The 21,914-nt window shown below is 37.1% G+C and overlaps 1 protein-coding gene across 1 annotated transcript in view; it reads left to right on the forward strand.

Annotated features, from left to right (window-relative positions):
• Window positions 1-495: 495 nt before the first annotated feature.
• PEAK1 (pseudopodium enriched atypical kinase 1) overlaps window positions 496-21,914 on the forward strand; it is a 288,632-nt gene continuing 267,213 nt past the window's right edge. The window contains exon 1 of the mRNA XM_029951806.1: window positions 496-522. The gene's annotated coding sequence lies outside the window, so the exon portion shown is untranslated. The remainder of the gene's footprint in view (window positions 523-21,914) is intronic.

Here is a 21,914-nt window from a genome sequence, read left to right on the forward strand (position 1 = left end):
ATCCTTAGAGGCTTTACCAGTATCCTGTTTCTGCTCATTAATTTTACCATTCATCTGCATTTTACTGCAGGTAGATCATGCCTGCAGTAATTATTGCTATGGTGTTCTAAAAGTGCTTCATTATTTCCCTTATTTTTTCCTGTACTTCTTAACTGGAATTCTTTTGCAAGAGGGCTTGTTGCTTCCCATCTATTTTTCTATCTACCTATTTAATCACTGATATTGGCTCCATTTCATGGACATTTATTTTATTCTTAGAGTTATAGTTCATTGCTAACATTATTTATTTTGTTGCCCAAATTATTCCAACTTTGGCCATTGAGATCTCTTTTCAGTTGACTCTGTGTCCTTTGACATTCTCCTATCCTTTGTGTGTGTACATGTACATGTCTTTATTCTCTCGTACTACTAGATGCTTCAGGCTCATTGTGTATTTCTCCTGCAGCAGTCCTAGATGCATTTTTTCAAGAAGCTGTGGTTCCTTTTATCAGAGAATGGTATATGGAGGCCAGGATCTGGATGGTAAGTGTGCTTGTTGTTACTGGAATGTCACTGCTTCAAGTCACTCTTGGTGGACAGAGAGCTAGGAAATACATGTATGTATACTTATTCTGTTTCCACACATACCTATATTTATTTCTGTATATAAAAGTAGGCATGCATTTATACTTATGTTGGATATGTTTTGACCCAGCCATATTTGCTGATGGATTAGATGTGGAATGTAGAAAGAGAGTTGTCAAGGATGTCTGCATGGTTTTTGGCTTGAGAAAGGGAAGGATGGAGATTTCATTAACAGAGATGTGAAGACTGTGGGGAGAGCAGATTTCTGGGAAGAGTTCAGGAATTCTTTAACAGATTGCCTAGTTTTTTGAGATGTCTAATATACATAACTAATAAAGATGTCAAGTCAGCAGTTGAACAAATGAATCTGGAGTTGAGAGGAGAATGGTCCAAGCTGCATATATTTGGAAGTTGTCTATATAGGTGAAATTGCCTGAGGAGTAAGTGTTGATAGAGAAGTTCAAGGACTGATCGGTGGGACCTACTGGTCAGAGAGAAGAGGAGGATCATTTCCGCAAAATGATAAGGATTGGACTGTGGCTATAGGGTAGATTCCATATCCATCATTAATGAACACTTATTCAATATGTACTGTTTTCAAGGCACCATGCTGTTTTGGGGTTAACCTTGCTCCCTTTGTCTATCAATTTACAATCTAGGATGAGACAAATTACAGACTTAAAAAGACCAGCAGTGGAAGGCAAATACTGGATAATAATATAGATACAACATCCTAGAGAAACTTGTTAGAGGACATGGGCATAAGAAAGAGCCAAACTCATGTGTGCCAGTTCCATGTAGATATTAATGTAATAAGCTAGTGCTGGTCGGGAAACTCATCAAGGGTGTCATGCACACAACTAGTCATTACCAACATGCAGAAGGTCCTCCCTGTGTTGACCTTTGTTTCTTAAGTTGCTTCTGCTTGCTCTTGGTCCCCTGCCATTATAAGGTTTTGGGTTGGTAATTGGTGCCTATAGTTGTTGGCTATCAATTAAGCCACTCAGTGAACTGGTTAGGGTTTCTGCTGCACTTTACTTTTTAACTTTTGGCTTTCTGCCACCTTTTCAAAATCAGTGGGATTCAACTCAGGCCTGATTAAAATAAAATGTTTCCATGTAAAAATCAAGCAGTAGTGGCCTTACCTTCTATGGACATGCTTATTTTTTGACTGTCTCTTTCTCTGATGGCCTTAGACATTCCCATTTATCATTTGGTTATTAAGGTCATACCAAAATACATTTATAGAACTTTAAAAGTAAATTAAACTTATAACCTGGTAAACTAAAGTTTTAGTAAAATATTTTAATTTCCTCTCCTTTGTACTAAAAATGGATAGGCTTTCATTGATAAGAAGTACTATAGAATGAGACAGATTAATCATACCTATTGAGTAATTATTTCTCAGTCACTCTGAAGGAACTGTAAGACAAAAAGGGATTTGCCTACTTTATAGACCAGGGGGTAGAGAATTGCAGGATTCCATTCGCATTTATTTCACCGAATTGATTGACACCTAAGACAGAGTCTCTTTCCACTCAGCATATAACTATGCTCAAGTTTCTCACAACTAATAAATACAACACACCGATATATATAAATGACTAATAACCTTTTGAGTCAATGTGGTGTCTTATTAGCATGGTACCTAGTGCATAATGGATACTCAAATGACTGTTGGATGAAGGAAGTACATAAGATGCTTGAAGACATGAAGTAAGACATGAAGAGTCACTTAGCTTGCTCAAGAAGACTTATGATACTAAAAACTGTGGTTCATCTAAGTCGCAGTTAGGGCAAAGTAAAAGAGATCTGTATGGCAACATCTTCATTTTAGACTAAGACAAATAATACTACTATGTAAAAACATGATCGCTGCTTTTCAAGTAGCCTACCATCGTACCTTCTAGGAGTAAAGTTCTAGTTCAGGAGTTAGACTGCTTGAATTTGAATCCTGGCTCAACTGCATACTAGATGTTTGATGTTAAGTTTGTTTCTTAACTATTCTAAAGCTCCCTCATTTTACAAAGGAGGAATATTTATCCCTACTTTATGAGGTTGTCAGGTGAAGTAATAGATAGCAAGCATGTAAATGTTTTGATATATGATAAGTGTTTCAATTAATATTAATTATTATTCTACAAATACTGAGAGACTAGTATCTTAAAGTTTTTCCTTTTCTAGAAAATCATGTGTGCTGAGTGATAAAGGAGAAAAAAAAGACCCTATGTGAAAAAAGAAAAAAGACCAATGTGAAGTATATCAATATATTCATAGTGACATATTGGGACTTTGAAAAATAGCTTTTCCAACTTTTGCTATTTCCATTTTTTTCTCTTAATTTGTTTATCAGATTTTTATGAAATATTTAACTACAAGCTAGAAATGGGCTTTCAAGAACATAGTACTTTTTGAGAGGCTGCATTACATTGTGGTCAAGAGCATGGTTTCTGGACCCAGACTGCCTGGGATCGAATCTCAACTCTGCTGCTGTGCCATCTTGGGAAAGTTACTTTACTTCTCTATGCCTTAATGTTCTTATCTGTAAAATGGGCATAATGACAGTACCAAAGTCAAAGGGTTTTTAATGAGCTAATACTTACAAAGTACTTAAAATAATGCCTGGGCATAGGAAGTATCCTCTATTTTTTTGAATAAACTAAAGGATGGTAGAAATATTACATTTAAAAGTTAATGAAAGATTTTAGCTTTCCAGTTTATTTATAGGTTTACCTACAAGTTTTCCTCTTACTGCCTGCTTCTACCTTCTTGAGCTTGTTTGGTTCCATTGATGAACAAAACAGGAAGCAGGAAAACAGGATAACTGCTTTTCTCATAAATCCTTTACAGGATTTAAAAGTATGGGAGTACTTTTCATTGTTTAAAGTTAGGATCTAACCCCTTCACCCTCTCCAAATTTTCAAAGTAGATTTAGTTTTGTTACCACAAGGGAAGATGCCATGGTACACTGCTTCAATATTTTGGAACACTGAGCTGAATATTTCAAATGCAGAGAAACTGCCTTCTTCCCAGGTGTGCAACAGTTTTTGTAGATTTTATTTGGATATGAAGTAGGAGTAATTGTGGGAGTTTGTGTGAAAGATGATTTAAGGCATTGGAGAAGCAATAAAAAAGTAGTTTCCTAATGCCAGTTCTCTCCTTGACTTGGAAATTCTTTTAGCACCAATGTCCTCAGACTGTTTTTCAGCATTTGCCTATTAGGGACTGACTGTATTTGCAGTGTTAAATCTTATAACAAAATATTGCAGATAGAGTGCCAGATCTTAATTTGACCATTCATCCTGAAGTCAAAAGAGGTTGTTGGTTTCCACATTCAGTATGGAAGTTAGAATAATGTAAGAAGTTAGCATAATCTAAGAGTGATGAGAGGTCCAGAAGAGAACCTTGTGGTTTGATAACCTTTCTTCTATACAGTGTAAGAGCAAGTTTACATTGTTTCTTCATATACTCCTTCCCATACAAATGTAGCTTATGGAATGATACATTCAGTGCATGTATAAATTGCACTATCAGTAGCATAGAAATAATTTATAAATACAGTAGTTCCTAATTTAGGGAATTGGACATTAGTTATTGACTTAGATTTTAATTCACATGAATATGTTTATTAAACATATGCAAACAAAATTTGAAACCTATTATGGGGTGTTTGGGTGGCTCAGTAGGTTAAGTGTCCTACTGTGGATTTTGGTTCAGGTCATGATCTTCTCATTTGTGAGATTGAGCCCCATGTCAGGCTACATGCTGATGTCATGGAGCCTCCTTAGGATTGTCTATCTCCCTTTGTCTCTGCCTCTCTCTCTCTCTCTCTCTCTCTCTCAAAATAAATAAAAAAAATAAATGTTTTGAGTCCTATTATAAATGCAATTTGTAGTTCTGTTGTTAGTTTCATATTCCAGAAGTCTAGCAAAAAATATTGTCAGCTAAAGAAGGTTGTGTTTTGTATTCTTTTATAAAAGACAAATACTGTACAGGGCTTTGTAGCATGAATGATATCTCTATCTCCTATGGGACTGTGTGGTCTGGGTTTTCAGGGACTGGCTGGCTGACCAGGAGACTGAGTCTTGTATAGAATGATTTTCCTCTAATTCTCTCTGTCTCTTTTTTTTTTAGTTTTAAATCTTTACTACCTATCAAACTACATATCTTTTAAAATTACTAGCTTTTATGATAGAGAAAAGTTAATTTTTATCGTAGAAAATAATTGGGAAAATGTAGGATAAGTAAAAAAGAGGAAATCTGGTAGTCTACAATCCAGCGTTAACGAGTACTAATTACTTGGTGCTTTTTCCTCTGTGTGTGAGTGTGTGTGTGTGTGTGTGTGTGTGCGCGCGTGTGCGCATATATATTTCAAAATGCCTAGTTGTCATCATACCATGGACAGTAGAGATGCAGTTTATGTGTCAGTTATAGTCAGTACAGCAAGCTGATCATACTGTGAGAGGCATGTAGGACCTGAGGCTGGCTGAGGAGGCGGGAGATTCGTGTTCACTGTAAGAGATGCTTTTCTTTTAGAGGAATTGGTATTTTTCTCCTTTTCATATTGTTAAACTAAATTTGAATGGCTTATTACATGCATGTTTGAAACATCTCTACTTTTTAATAATCTCATATTCTGCTTTTTTTCTGAAATTATATACATATTCCTGTGTCATTAAAAAACCCTTTTAACCATCCCATGCTCACTTTCTTTTCGATTGAGAACGGATAATAATACAGGATACGTTAGTTGAATAGGAGTCTCAAGGAGTATGTCTCAAATCTCTTGGGTGCTATTCAGTAGAAATAATGCATGCCACATATATAATTTCAAATTTTCTAGTAGCTACATTTTTAAGACTACAAAGAAATGGATGAAATTAATTTGAATAACACATTATATTTAGTCTAGGTATAATTAAAATATTATCACTGCAACTTATACTCAATATAACAAAATGTTGGGATGTTTTATAATGTTTTTCTTCCTGCCTTCAAAATCTGGTGTGTATTTTGTACTTACAGTACACCTCAATTCTAGCCATATGTGGCTAGATTATCACAGTCCCAGAGCATCTAATTTTTCTCATAAAATGCAATAAAATAGCACTTTGCAGGTGCTCTGAAGGGGGTTAGGTTAGTGTGCGAAGTAAACTACAAAGCCAGGTGGCACTGGGGATGCTGAACACTTACTTTAAAATGACATATTCCTAGATTTGTGGACCTTCTTGTCACAGAATATGTTAAATCTGTAGGCATATAAGGATTTACTGGGTATACTTAACCTGTGGCAATTCTCAGAATAGTCAGTAAGATCAATTCCATATTCCAAGAGTTTTGGATAACTAAGAGTTTGTGAGCAAACTTTGTAGCTGAAGACCTGAGGACAAATTTACCTTTCCTTGTAGAGAGTACTTTTATGAAGTGAGTAACAAACACATAAGCACATGTATGTATTACATATGTGTAGATAAATTACGTATGTTATATATTGTATACACATGCACACACATTTATCATAATCCTCATAATCCCCATAATCTTCTGTTTCTTAAAAAACAGTAGCAATTAAAGTATTTTTTTCTTTTTAAAGTGAATTTGTGGCATGATAAGAAAGATGTGGCAATTTACCCAAAGGATACAGAAGTGCTGACACATAGGGGCACATGTACCCCAGTGTTCATAGCAGCACTGTCAACAATAGCCAAATTATGGAAAGAACTTAAATGTCCGTCAACTGATGAATGGATCAAGAAGATGTGGTATATATACACAATGAAATACTACATGGCAATGAGAAAGAATGAAATATGGCCATTTGTAGCAAAGTGGATGGACCTCGAGTGTGTCAGGCTAAGCAAAATAAGTCAGGCGGAGAAGGACAGATACCATATGTTTGCACTCATAGGTCTAACAGGAGAACAGGAGAAACCTAATGGAGGACCAGGGGGAGGGGAAGAGGGAAAGAGAGTTGGGGAGAGAGAGGGACACAAATCATGAGAGACTATTGAATAATGAAAATGAACCGAGGGCTGAAGGGGGAGGGGGAGGAGAGGAAGGGGAAGTGATGGTCATGGAGGGGGGCACTTGTGGGGAGAAGCACTGGGTGTTATATGGAAACCAATTTGACAATAAACTATTATAAAAAAGAAAGAAAGATGTGGCATGATCAGGAAGATACCTCAAGTTAGTGAATATATAGTGTATAATAGAAGAGTATAGAACCAGCTTTGCTTTTGATTTAGCTTGTGATCATGTGAAAAAATTCCTTAATATTGCTGATCTTTATTTTGTTCTGTAGGATGGAAATACTCCTGCACTGTTTTCTTAATATGATTTTGATTATCAAATAGGATGAATGGAGACTAAAGGGACATGTCTTATTCATCTTTGTGTCCTCAGGACTTACTGTGGGGTCTGAAACACTGGCACTCAATAAATATTGTCTTCAAAGTCTGAATATATGTAAACACCTTTCTAAACTGAGAGTGCTATGAGTGGAAGCTGTTATGTTTACTTGGTTTGTGCTATTTCTTCTTACGTCATTATTTTTTAAGTTTCTTTATTTTGAGAGAGAGAGAGAGAGAGTGCACCAGCACATGCAGGGGAGGGGCAGAGAGAGAATCCCACGCAGGCTCCACGCTCTGTGCGCAGCTAGATCTTACAACTGTGAGATCATGACCTGAGTCAGTATTAAGAGTCAGACACTTAACTGCCAGAACCGCCCAGGCGCCCCTTCTTGCTCAATGTCTTGACTGGAATATGATAAATGTAATAATTAATATTCTCCCATACAACCGATAGATAAAATTGCATGTTGTGGTTGTATTTTTACTTATTATTATTTTATTCATCCGATCTTGTTTGTAAATATGTATATCTCTAAAACATGTTGTAATTATCATGTTTTAAAAGATATCTAGTACTTAAATATCTTGAACTGTTTAGCATAAAGAGTTAATAATTTCTTTGCAGTTATTGGGAGATAGACAAGACAATTTCCATTGTGGTCTATCTTTATAATTTTAAAAATCGGCCAATTTGTGGCACAAATGTATGCTTATTGGACATCAAAATTGTTGTTGAGGCAAAGTAGCAATATTTTAATTACAGCAGTGTGGTCTAGTAATCAGAAAATGCCCCATATAAGAATGGCTTTCTTATTTATATAATGATGGGAGAAATGCCATCTTTTTCCTCCAGAAGGGATGCAGCACTTCATAAATACTTAGAGTGGAAGTAAAGTAAAATTATAATGCAAGAGCAAATAATGTGCACCCAGAACAGCATTTCAAAGTGATCTTCATGAAAACATTAGCTTTTTCTAGCATCAGCTATGAGTTTCTATAACTACCCACTCACTGAGTCATCTGTAGCAATTGAAATTTTGGATATTTCCCAATTTTTAGGGTATACTTTTTGATAAAGTGGCTTCCTTTTATCTCTTATGAATGAAGGTAAGCAGTCTCATGTAAAATAGCATGTGCATTGTGACAGTATGCCTCATTGTTTCCTGGGAGTGAGGAACTTGAGGAAGCAGTTGAATATTGTCTGTGTGCTAGGACACCATTAACTAAATGATACACTCTGAGAGTAGTTGGCAGTTTTTGGCAGTTTCTGTTTTCATGATATTTCCCCACTTCTACTTTTACCAACATCTTTGGGGATCTTTGGATATTTAGTGACAGAAAGATAATTGGATCACAGTTGATTTTTTTTGTTTGTTTTTCATTTTCTATACATGACAGTAAATGTTAAAATTGTTAAAATTAAGAAATATAGTACAGGGTGCCTGGCTGGCTTAGTTGGAAGAGCATGTGGCTCTTCATCTCAGGGTTGTGCATTTGAACCCCACATTGGGTGTAGAGATTACTTAAATAAACTTAAAAAAGAGAGATACAGTACATATTAGTGAAAGAGATATGCAGTGGCAGTGTAGACCATATGGCCAGATGAAAACTGAGTGATCTATTGACTGAATGAAATGATGGGCCTCAAAGACAGAGAAGAGGTAATCCTGTTTGATTTTTCTTCCTGATGTCTAGGCTAGATATGCATTAAAAAAAAATGCTTCTATTACAAAAGAATCCTCTGCTTATTTCTTTTTTTTTTTAATTTTTTAATGTTTATTTATTTTTGAGAGAGAGACACACACAGAGTGTGAGCAGGGGAGGGTCAGAGAGAGAGGGAGACACAGCATCTGAAGCAGGCTCCAGACTCTGAGCTGTCAGCACAGAGCCCGACGTGAGGCTCGAACCCATGAACTGTGAGATCATGACCTGAGCTGAAATTGGCTCCGTAACCGACTGAGCCACCCAGGCACCCCTCCTCTGCTTATTTCTATCCCATTCTGAATTTTACTGTTTGGTTTTTGCTCAGACACAAGGGAAAAAGGATCTAAATCTCATCCTTTTTCTTTACTTCTCCTGTTTATATATTTAACATCTGCTCATTCTTAGCTTAGAAAATATTAATCATAATTGGTTAAAGACAATGTTCTTCTCATGACTACTTATTTTAATCTAATCCTGAGTAATTTTTATTATTAGGCCCTTAAAAATTCCAGTCTATATCAGCAAAAGCTCCCTAGGAAAGTAAAACTGACTCCTATAACATAGATCACATTGTTGCTCATGCATTTGACAATATGCTCTGCATTAACTTTTGGTTCTTTCATGTCAGTATCTGACGGATGAAGTTCAAATGACTAATAGTCTGTGGAAAATAAAAAAGTATGTTCATAGCTGATTTGGGAATTTAGTGAGCCATGAACTACAATTTTTGTGTTGAGTTTTTTTTTTTTTTAAGCACAAGAAAAGGGACGTGATTTTATTTCCATAAGTACTTTTCATACTCTTAACAATTATATTGTGACTAGTGCAGGTCAACTCCCATGGTGGTATTTCAATTTCTGGTTCTTGGGTATCATTTAGGGGAAATAATAAGAGTAAGAAGGCTGGAAATTTTTGAGGTTTTGTGCTATAGTTGAACCACTGAATTGTCAGCAAATTGAACTTCTGGAGGAAAGGGAATGGTATGTATAGCAAAACTTTAGGGAAGAAAACAAAGTTGTTCATGTTTGTAATATGATTCTTTCGGAGATGGGAGTTTGCAATGTGAGGATAGTGTGAGCTGTTAATCTGTAAAACACAGTTACAGTAAATGAGTTACAGGGGATGTGTGAAAGCAGTGTTTACAGTATTAGCCTAGTTCCAGTGGCTTAGGATATGCATTTTGAAAGTGTAAGATTTCTTTCTTTTGACCTACTTCTTTTAGAATTTGAAGTTTCCAAATTCATGCCATTTATTGTATAAGTACTTTTTGGGTCTTAAGTGCTATGTCATCTATTCTGACTATTCAAACAAGATTTTTATATGTTTCTTGTAGTGTTTGGAATTAAGGACCAAATCCTAAATATTAAATGTTTATCTGGTTTTAGAGACTGTTTCTTTAACAAATTTTTTTAATTAAAATTTTTTTAATTTAGAGAGTGCGTGACTGAGGGAGAGGGGCAGTGGGAAAGAGAGAATCTTAAGTAGGCTCACACTCAGTGTGGAAGCCCGACCCAGGGCTCAATCCCACGACCCTAGGATCATGACCTGAACCAAAATCGAGAGTCAGACGCTCAACCAACTGAGCCACCCCAGCGTCCCTAAAGATGTTTTTAATGAAACAAATTACAGATGGATATTATATCTAGGAGAAATCAAATAATATAGCAATATATGGAAAGAGAAATTCTTTCTGCCTATCTCTCACTCTGTTTGCTCTAATAAATAGTAATCACTGCAGTCAGTTTGATATCTTTCCAGATCTTTTATTCTGTGTGTGTGTGTGTGTGTGTGTGTGTGTGTGTGTAGTTTTATTTTGTGTCTGTATTTTCTTTAACAGATTCCATATGTTGGTTGATCTGCATTCTATCTTCCATGTGCATATAGTTCTATCTCATTCTTTAACTACTACATGTTACTCCTATGCATAGAGTTATTATATTTTAAGATTATCCCATTAAAACAAATCAAAAGCAGTGCTCTTGCACTTGTATTACATGAGCTTTCCGTTTTGAATCTGGAAATGGTAAGGACAATTTGTTTTTTTCAAGTTTGTTTTCTGAGTAGGCAGAACACATTAAATTCTTTATCAAAACTGTGAGAGGAAGCAAGTATTAGTTAATTAGGTGGATTATTTCAACTTTTACAAATGCCTGGATTATGTTGTAATGTTTTAGGTATATGATTTAATGCAATTGAAACTGTGTTGTGGTTGCATCACCAAATTCCCACTTGCAATTGGGATGAACAAAAATGATTACAGTTTTTCTGCAGGGAGACAAGATGGCTAAAAGCAGCTTATATTTAGGCTACACAGATCTTTGATGACTGTAACCAGAAAGAAAGACCATCCATGAGGGCCTACCCTGTGTTTTCCTGTTCATTATTAGATACCAGGCACCTCCCATTGTGCCTAGTGTGGCAAAGACATGAAGATGTAGGAATGAATGAATGGTGTAGAAATGTCCTATATATGAAGCATATCAGTCATTGGGCCATGCGTTGAAAATAACCTAGCAGTTCAGGCTGCAGAGATTAGCCTTGAATTGCATTGGTATTAATACCAACCTCTGATAATTTACCCAAGGGCTTGAGTTGTTTTGCTCTCTTGCTGTCTTTACTTTCTTGTGTAAGTAGTGTTTCTCTTTCTCTCTTTCAGGTGGATTAGCTGTTATTATCTAAGTTACTTAGGAAACTTTGGCCAAACCATTCAAAATTAACAACTGTGATGAGTGGTTTTTGGTGCTCAGAAACCCGTGGTTCCCATCTTTATTGTTTCCAGGTTGAGGATACTTGCAGTTCAGCTTAGGAACCATTTTCTGAGTGCCTAGTTTGTGATGGGCCTGGTGCTAGATGCTGGGGGTACAGAAATTGAATTGTCGTCCTGACCCTCCTGCATCTCAGTACCTCGAGGGGGAGTACAAGAGCAAGGGAGTGTCAGTGTTACATGGCAAATGCAATTTTAGGGATATGTGCTGGACCATAATTTTGTGCTTTGTTAATTTGGCCATTCTGTAGGCCAGGAGTTCAGAGTATCCCTAATGCTTCATCATGCATCATATTCTGGCATTATTACTTTTGGAGAACCTATAACTGAACAACTTGTTTTTAGTATGTGTGTTATCTTCTTCCTGCCTTCTTTCAATTTCTTGGATGTGAGCTGCTCTGTCAGAGCAAAGGACTATGAACCATCTTTGGCCTCAGCTTCCACTTGCTGCTGAAAAAGAACTCTTCTCCCGTAATTGGGGTTTTTTGTTTGTCATTGGAGCTTTGTAAGTCTATATAGACCCATAGTTCCATCCCACCAGAATGTAATCTCTGTGGTTGGAGGATCTAAGTTTCACAGATATATTCCAGCACTTAGAATAGTGTCTAGTGTATAGCATACTTGCAGTAAGTATTGTTTAATGAACAGTATGTGACAAACCTACCTAGAAGACTGGGTAAATCTTTAATGCAGAGATCTTGTTTTGGAGCATGGGGTTGTGTTCCTGTTCTTTATGTGAAGCTTTATTGATTCCATGTAACTTAGCACTTCATACTTCATAACCAGTATCGTTTGCTAGGCTTGCTAAGAAGATTCCTGCTGCAGTGCTAAGTACTGAGAAGATTCTTACCTACCCAGGGATAAGGAGAAAGGCCTTAAAGAAGTTATCTTCTGGGCCTGTAAGGCAGGGATCCAAGGATCCTGTGACATTAAACTAAAATCTTGATGGAGGAGTGATCTCTCACAGTTCCAGGGAGCCTTTGGGTGTATCCTGTGGAGGCAAAAGTTATTATCTTTCTGGTTGTGGCATTAGGCAGAGTTCTTGGAATTCCTCTGGGAACCTCTTCACTAGGTCACGCCCCAGGCAAGCTGAGAGGCAGTTTCTTGTTGTGTTGAGGAGTAGATGTGGATCTCTTTGCTGCAGTCTTGATACTGCAATTTCCCTAATGTGTCATCTGCAGCAAGTTACTTATTTTGTGTTACAGATACCTCATCTGTAAAATATGAATAAAGTGGTACCTAATTCATAATGTGGTTTGAGGATTAATCTAGGCAAAGGGTTTACAACTACATGGTATTTAATACCAGTGCTCAGTAAATATTCATATTTACTTGTTTGATACAGAAACCGTTCTTACCTTTTTACTCACTTTTATTCTAATATGCTCTTCTAGAACTGTGAGAAGGCACAAAGCTACAGTTGATATTCTGGGAATTTCACATAGGCTGTGTGTGGAGCTGTTTGGAGACCCATAGAGGTGTGTTGAGCATTAGACAGCACTTAGCATCAGCTTCTAAGGCCCTCATCCATCATCATGTGTCAGGTGGAAAACAGGTGGAGAACCTTTGATCTAGAGAGCTCTAATTATCTCCAGAGTGGGCCATACTCAATTTGACAGTGTCATGATTTTTAATATTTGAAACTTCTGGAATTGCTGCTGTGGGATATAACCCTTTCTTCTTCAGCCTCTCTCCTGCTTTTGCTTATACTGTAGAGTGAGTATGATGCTCCACTTCCCACACAGATACCCAAATAGCTCTGACTGCTGAAATACTTATCTTACTTGTAGCACATAACTTGTTGACATGTTACTGGGTACTTGGAATTTTCACTGTTTGAAATCCCAGTTTTGCCAAGCGTTAGGGTTTTTATGTTTGTTAAATGTGATGAAAGTATCCATCTCATAGGATTGTTGTCAGGATTAATAAAAACAAAACACTTAGCATAGCGCTGAGCATGCAGTAAATCTCCAATATTAGTTGTAAACTTAATATATTCGTCCTGATCATCATGGGGGTCGTTATTGTTCCATGTTTCAAATCAGCAATGAGATACAACTTTGCACTAATCCTCATTTCTGCTTGGAACTGGAAGACTAAATGGAATGTAGCAGTTCTCTGATTGAAATGTGCTGTAACATTCCTAGCGCAATAAAGATTTAACTACCTTCAAGGGCATACAGGGAGGCTGGAACACAGTAAGCCTTGAGACTAGGCTTTCCTAGTCCTGTATTCCAACTCCTTTCTGTCCACATGTTGTAGCCCAGATTTTCATTACACACTCCCCTTGGTGGCTTCTCTAATAACATTGCAGCAATGTAATTTGCATTCTGTCCTTGAATCAAGGCCAGAATTAGAAAGTACATTCAGTGCTTTTGTTAGCAAAACTCTGTAATAGTCTAAGAGATAATTATGTTGATAATAAAATATGAATTTTTATGTATGACTTCCGGGTTACCACTAGATTTGTTACACTTCTTTTCCTTTAATGTGGAAAATATCCCTGCATGATAGGTGGTATTATCTCTCCCTTTTACAATTGAGAAAAGCGAGGCTCAGAAAGTTTAAATAATCTGCCTAAGTTTCTCAGCTGCTCAGTGAGAGAGTTAATTCACTCCACAGCTTTTTTCCTCAAAATTAGAAAGTTAAATCCCCAAATCAGGTTCAAAATATTTCCCAGAGAAATTTATAAATGGTGCTACATACAGAGAACAAGGGGAAAAAAAGTAAATAGGTGGAAAGAAGGTGTGGAGAAGATTGAATTGATGAATGTGGACCAACTATAAAAGATAAGAAGCAAAAAATATTATTCAAGCATTTTTGGTGTTGAATCAATTCTTAGAAGGCAGTTGCCCTGATGGAGAATTTTTTTTAGTAGTGTCACATTTTAACTTGGAGATTCAAAATTCAAACTTAAAAATATATCTAGAAAAGAGAGTGAAGATAGTATCAGTGGAGAGGAAAATGTAGAAACCAAAATGTTATGTATATTTATCAGAAAAACATGGTCAAGATAGAGTGTTAAATATATGTAAGTTAAGTGGGGTTTCAATGTAGATATGGTTCAGAGAAGGCTAATTGCAGACATTCTTTGATTCAGGTAGAGAAGATTCAGATAAGCCTTCTGGAGTTTGCTGCCCTAGTATGAAATTAAATCTTTTTAGAAATGAGATCCCAATATGAAGCTTTTATCTTTTATTTATTTGGAATTTGTTTAAGCAGGATGCATGTGGGTAAACACTGAGTAACTACTGCAAACTATCTGAGAAGTAGCTGGAATACACTTTAGGGTCAGATGCGAATTTCATTAGCTGTGTGTTACCCTGTCATGTCTGTCACTCTGAGGTTTTAGCTTTTACCTAAGAAGCCATCTTATTTAACATTTTCACTTGATTAAACCCCTCCAAGAGACTCAAAGTATGCATCTCAATTTACCTGTGATCCAGCTGTATATACTTAAGACATACTAAATATATCTACTTGCTGGCATTCACTTACCCACCAACCTGCTCTCAGACTTCCCGGTTTGTCAGGGAGGTCCTCATCCACACATTTGCCCAGGCACCAAAATGCTGATGTCACTTTTGATTCATTCATTCCAGTCTTGCCAAAGCTGGTAGTTCTTCATTTGGAATGTATAGTTTGCCCCTTTTTCTTCATCACAACTGCTTGAATGATGTTTTCCCTTTCTTTGCTATTGGAGGAAAAAAGATCATTGTTTCTTTTTGTTGTTGTTGTTGTTGTTGTTGTTGTTGTTTTTGAGAATTCCCATAAGGGTCTCCGGGTAATTTTTGAAAGACATTGTCCTGGATAGTGCCGTTTCTGTTTTGCTTATTTTAGTTGCTTAACCTTAGGTTTGCTGCTAGAGTATATCACTGGAGAGCTGGCTCCCTATGGGAACAGTAGGCTCCAGTTCTGCTTAAAGAGATCATTTCATTAGAGTTAGAGAAGAGAAGTTGAAAACATTAGCTGTTAACAGTAATAAAATCACTTTCCTTCTATGATTGTTTTGAAGTTGAACAATAAATTCATCTGTTTACTTAAAAGGTAAGATATGTTTGAAGACAAATATTTGTAACTACTATGAGAGAATTCCTACTCTGAAAAATTATTTTAGGAGCAGGCTAATTATATTCACATGTGGGCACTGAACATCCAGTCCTATGAGGGGATGGCAAGTATATGATCATTCACTATTTTAAAAGTGTGTTAATGTATTTTTTTAGGAAGAATGAGTTTTGTGATTTATTAATTTAAGGAGGCAAATGTTTTTGTGGAAAAGATGTTCAGGAATGTAACCAGGCTTTATTGGCACTTTTGTTGTAGGGAATGCTAGAAGGAAAGAGATAATTGCTGTTTGAGACTTACTATATGTTGTGAACACTGATGCAGTTCAGAAGAGCATTAGGAGCATTTCCTAATTTATACAAGAGCATTTCCTAACTAATATGTCTGCATTTGTTTAGTCACCAAGTTTAACTATGTCTTACTCAGATAGGTTTTTTAAAGATATTTGATAAAAGACTCTCTCCCTCTCTCTGTCTCAAAAAATAAATAAAAAACATTAAAAAAAAAGACTCTCTCCCCATTGGCTGATTTCCAATATCTTTCTCTTGTGCAACAACCTATACATATCTTATCGGTTGCAGTATTACATTATGGAGGCACTGCGTTTGCAGTTCAGTAGGAATCAGGCAGAGTGGTGTAGTGGAAAGTCTTCCTGCAGATGGTCTGACCTGATGGGACTGTGGGAAAGCCAGACTTTTGCCCGCTTCCACTTTGTAGATTAAGGGAGTTAGACTAAGGACCTCCCCCTGCTCTGAATTTCTGATTTCGTGGTGCAACCCCAATCCCTTCTGAGCTGTTGGAGAAAGGCTGTTTGTTTCATAGCCTTTTCTGTTCTTTCAAAGACAGCCTACCTGTTCTGGAGTTTTGGGAAAGAATTTTTTTTTCTCTGACTGAAGGTAAGTGACCTAAACAGATATTGAACTCTGGCTCAGGTCATGATCTCACCCCACATTGGGCCTGTGGCTCTCAGTAGGAGCTCGCTTTGGATCCTTTTTTCCCTTTCTTTCTGCCCCTCCCCCATGTGTTCTCTCTCAAAAATTTTAAAAAATTAAAAAAAATCCTTTAGTAGAAATAATGATACACAAATTGGTCTCTGTCATTACTCAGCCTTCTTATGATGTTACCATACTTAGTGGTGAGTAACACTAATTAAAGTGGTGCTGGGTATAGACATTCTGCATTGTGAGTCTGAGAAGGTTTTAGCTTCATTTGAGTTACTGAATCAACTCTGCTTTATTCAGTATTTCAGAGAAGTATCTTATATATGGGCTCCAAGTAGTATAATTCTAAAAAGTTAATTGCACTTAAGAAGCTCTAAGAAGTTCTGTAAGCAGCCCTGTCAACTTCACCTTCATTTCGTAGCTAGGTGAACAGTGGACTTAATGGTGAAGTAATTTTATCCATTTATTTTGAAAACGTCCTGGTATTGGTAATTGTTATCTGTAAAGGGCCAGATAGTAAATATTTTAGGTTTTGTGGGCCATATGATCTCTGACACAGCTATTCTACTCTGCCATTGTAGAGTACAAGTAGCCATAGGAATGCAACTCTGTGGGCATGACTGTGTTTCAATAAAACCTTATTTATGTAGACCTAGTTTGAGATTTTTTTTTTTTTGAGAGAGAGTTGGTGGGGAGAGCGGGGGAGGGGCAGAGGGAGAAGGAAAGAGTATCTTAAGCAGGCTCTATGCTCAGTGCTGAACCCTGAGCCTGTCATGACCCTGGGGTAATGACTGGAACCCAAATCAAGAGTCTGACACTTAGCTGAACCATCCCTAGGTTGAGATTCTTGAATGGATCTGGTGGAAGGTCTAGTGAAGAAGGCACTTATTTGATGAAAACAGCTGTGCTTCTCGCAAAATTGGCTGCTGACTTATAGAGGAGTCACAACAGTGTTTATGTAAAAATAAAAGTAATGGTTTGAAATATCAGACTACTAAGAACTGCTCTCACAAAGAGTTCTCTTTTCAAAGTGGCATAATTCTGCTTTCAGTGAATGCTTACAAGAATCTTGCATAATGTATTATTAATTTAGAAGCTATTATTTGTTCAGCTACATGGGCAGATTTTTAGTTTTCTTTGTACATTTAAAAATGATAAATGGAAAATTCAATACTGTTCGAGGGAGGAACTACTACTCAATACTTAAGTAGTTATTTGCCAAATCACCTTTAGGATTGAGTTTCTCTTTTTAACTAACATACTGCCTTAAGTTTGCCAAAACATGATTGCATTTGGAAGGAAAATGGCATTGTTGCTATTTCCTCTGCATGATAACATCTAAATAGGCAGCTGGCAACACGGAGGAGTGAAGGTAAAGGGCAAAAATATAATACTCTTGGAATTTGTATTTTTTTCTACTGAATTTCAAATCTAGTTAGACTGTGCTTTCCTTCACTCTGATCTTTAAAATGCCTCATGTATTTTCTACATTCCATAACGCCCTCAGGTAAACATTTTTTGTTATCTATTTAAAGTTGATTTATTTATTTTGAGAGAAAGAGAAAGAGAGAAAACAAGTAGGCGAGGAACAGAGATGGAGAGAGAGAATCCCTAGCAGGCTCTGCTGTCAGAGCAAGCCTGAGGCAGGGCTTGATCCCATGAACTGTGAGATCATGATCTGAGCCAAAATAGTTGGACATTCAACCATCGGAGCCATCCAGGCACCCCAACATATCTTCATTATTGAGGTATGATTATAAATCATACTGTTAGAATTTAACCTTTTGATTCATGTTGACTAATATGTTTATTTGCAATCTGTGTTTTATAGTATTTAATTCTAAGTATGTCTCCCTGAGTATTTATGTTATAGAGCAGAAGTGGGATAAGGTGTACCAAGTGGCTTAGGAAACATCTTAAAATAGTTACTTTACAACTACTATATTTAAATTTTTTTAATGTTTATTTTTGAGAGGGAGAGGGAGAGAGAAAAAGAGTGAGCAAGAGAGTGAGTGCACAGTGGGGGAGTGGCAGAGAGAGAGGGAGACACAGTATCTGAAAACAGGTTCCAGGACTGTCAGCACAGAGCCTGATGCAGGGCTTGAACTCATGAACCGTGAGATCATGACCTGAATCAAAGTCAGATGCTAACTGACTGAGCCACCCTGGTGCCTTCAACAACTATGACATTTTAGAGCTTACAAAATAGAAAAGATTAAATAGATTGGCCAAAGTTATTCTTAATGCCATATGAGTGGGGCACCTGGGTGGCTCAGTCGGTTAAGTGTCTGGCTTCGGCTCGGGTCATGATCTCGTGGTTCATGGGTTCAAGCCCCGCATCGGGCTCTGTGCTGACAGCTAGCTCAGAGCCTGGAGCCTGCTTCAGATTCTGGGTCTCCCTCTCTCTCTGACCCTGCCCTGCTCGTGCTATCTCTCTCTGTCTCTCAAAAATAAATTAAAAAAACAATACCATATGAGTATTTTATTTTAGGTCACACTTTTGTGCTTTTGTTAGAACCCTCAACCTAGTATTGTTATAAAAAGTGTATTGTATATGAGATTGCAACAGATTTTGAGTTTGTGGCCAATATGAGGCTATAACTGGATGATTTTTTGCTCAAAGCTTCCTTTTTGTTTCTTTTAGAGTAATGGCATCAAATTTTGAACAGGGTTCTGAAAAGTGTGGTTATTAGACTTTGATGTGTCTTTTTAACAGTTATCCCACTTACAAAAGACCAAAAGAATGTGGAATCAGATGTTGCATATTTAACTCTGTTTCTTCTCAAGGCAGATATTTCCTATAATGATATAAACTGATTTCATATTTCAACTTTTTGATGATTTATAAGCTGTTGTATGAATACATTTTCCAAATAGATACAATGAACATTTTATTTCTCTTTCTTGGGTTCATCATTTTCCATAACTTTTCTTCTATTTCACCTATTCTCCTCTCTGCTTCCTCCATCGTAGCTGTCACTGCATCTGGTTTATTTTGTATCTCATTTACCGCATTTCTTATTACTATTTCTTAGTTCCTTGATCTCTGCTGTCGCTGCTGTCTTCTATGCTTTTTTTAAGCCCAGCTATTAATCTTATGACTATTATTCTAAGTTCTTGATCAGATATGTTGTTTATATCTGCTTTGAGCAGTTCACTAACTCTCATTTCTTCCTGGAAATTCTTTTGAGGAGAATTGTGTTTCATCATTTTGGCTAGTTTTCTGTCCTTTACGTGTTTTAATAGCTTGTTACGCGTCCTCCACCTGTGAGCACTACTATATTATAAAGGGGTCGTGCACTGTCCAGGGCCTGGCCCTTCAGAAGGTGTTTTTGGAGTGTGTTCCCTGCCCTCTGTTGTGACTTGGTTGCTTTATCTCCTTACTCGTTAGTAGTGGTTTGAACCTTCCATCAGGTGTGCTTTGATTTGTTTCTTGAAGTAACCCTGGAAAAAATTTAAAAAGGGGAAGGTGGTGGGAGAAGTCTTATCCTAAACAAAGAGAGAAATGACAGAGGCAGGGAAAAAGAAAAGAAAAGAAAAAATGGACCAGCAGAGAATCAGAGAAACTAGACGGCTTAATCCAGAGAGAGAGAGGAAAATAAAGAAGAAGGAGATACAGAAGAGGTGTAAAAAGAATAGATTAAAAATGTCTGCTTAAACAAACCAACAACCAGAATAAAGAAGGGAAGAAATAAGATGAAGAAGAGAAAGAAAGAAAAAAAATATATATATACAATAAGAACTGACAAAGAATCAAATTAGAAAATGCAAAACTGCTGGACCGAAATTGGATGGTGCCTTTGAACTGGTGACTGTGCTGATCTGGAGGAGGGGCCCTCTTGTTCTGTAGTGTCCATCTCACTCCTGCAGATACAAAGTTACCAGGCACGGAAGGGTAGGCATTGGTGTAAGTGGGTCCCACCTCCACTATGGGCACTCTGTCCTGTCCCCTGAAGCCCCACCTTGTTGGTGATGGGGAGAAAAATGGCAACACCCCAGTCTCTATTCCCCAGACTGGGTGTCCCAAACCATACTGTTGAGGCAGTGATACAATGAACATTTTAAATGATGTTCTTTGTCCTTTGTTTTAGGAGCATTATGAATATTAAGTACTTTTTTGTTGTTGTCGTTGGTTAGATTGATCCATTGAGCCCTATATGGAAAAACTTCCATTTGTATTTAATCTTGTTTGGATCCCCTTTTAAGAAGCATTCTAAATGTGATTAAAACTGTTAGGTTACAATGGAAGCTCACAACTTATTCTGACAGCAGAATAAATATATAAGAATAGCCAAGAAAAAAATTCCTGTTAGATTACTAGGAAGAATCCTGAGGATCAAAATAAAACAAATCAAAATAGAGGAAGGAAGAACCCCCAGCAGCATATATCCCTGATGGAGTAGATTGACTACTGTCCTGTAGAGAGAACACAGACCTGGGAACTAATGATAATTTTAGTATCTATAATGTGGCAGGCATTCACTTGTTTGGGAATTGACCGTACCCTCTAATTTTACATAGAGAGGGGGAAATAAAGGAAGCCTAATTCAGACTTTGTGTGGGTTAGGGAGGAATGTGTTTCAGGATCTAAGAGGGAAGATGTCAGGAGATTATTTCTAAGAGAAGATTATGAGCTTAACATAACCATGTAGGCAAGGGAAAATAGTGTTCTCTGAAAAAAAAATGGAATAAGCTATGTCATGGAGGTAGATGTGGGAGGACGTTCAACACTGAGTATCTCTAAGTATTCAGTAGATACAGTTGGTAAATGAAGAGGTGAAAGTGGTTGTGTGAAGGATCAGATTGGAAAGGATTTTGAGTTTTAAATATAAAGGGCAAAAGCCCACAGCTAATATCATCCTCAATGGGGAAAAACTGAGAGCTTTCCCCCTGAGATCAGGAACACAACAGGGGTGTCTACTCTTACCACTGTTGTTTAACATAGTGCTGGAAGTCCTAGCATCAGCAGTCAGACAACAAAAGGAAATAAAAGACATCAGAATTGGCAAAGAAGACGTCAAACTTTCACTTTTCGCAGATGACATGATACTCTACATGGAAAATCCGGCAGACTCCACCAGAAGCCTTCTAGAACTGATCCATGAATTTGGTAATGTTGTAGGGTACAAATTGTGAAAATGTCATTACTACCCAAAGCAATCTGTACATTCAATGCAATCCCCATCAAAATTGCACCAACCTTCTTCTCAAAGCTAGAACAAACTATCCTCAAATTCGTATGGAACCACAAAAGACCCAGAATAGCCAAAGTCATAGTGAAGAAAAAAACCAAAACGGGAGGCATCACAATCCCAGACTTTAGCCTCTACTACAAAGCTGTCATCATCAAGACAATATGGTATTGGCACAAAAACAGACACATAGACCAATGGGATAGAATAGAGAACCCAGAGCTGGGCCCACAAATGTATGGCCAATTAATTTTTGACAAAGCAGGAAAGAGTATCCAATGGAAAAAAGACTGCCTCCTTAGCAGGTGGTGCTGGGAGAACTGGACAGCAA

Source organism: Suricata suricatta, chromosome 9 (assembly GCF_006229205.1).
Source record: "Suricata suricatta isolate VVHF042 chromosome 9, meerkat_22Aug2017_6uvM2_HiC, whole genome shotgun sequence".
NCBI lineage: Eukaryota > Metazoa > Chordata > Mammalia > Carnivora > Herpestidae > Suricata > Suricata suricatta.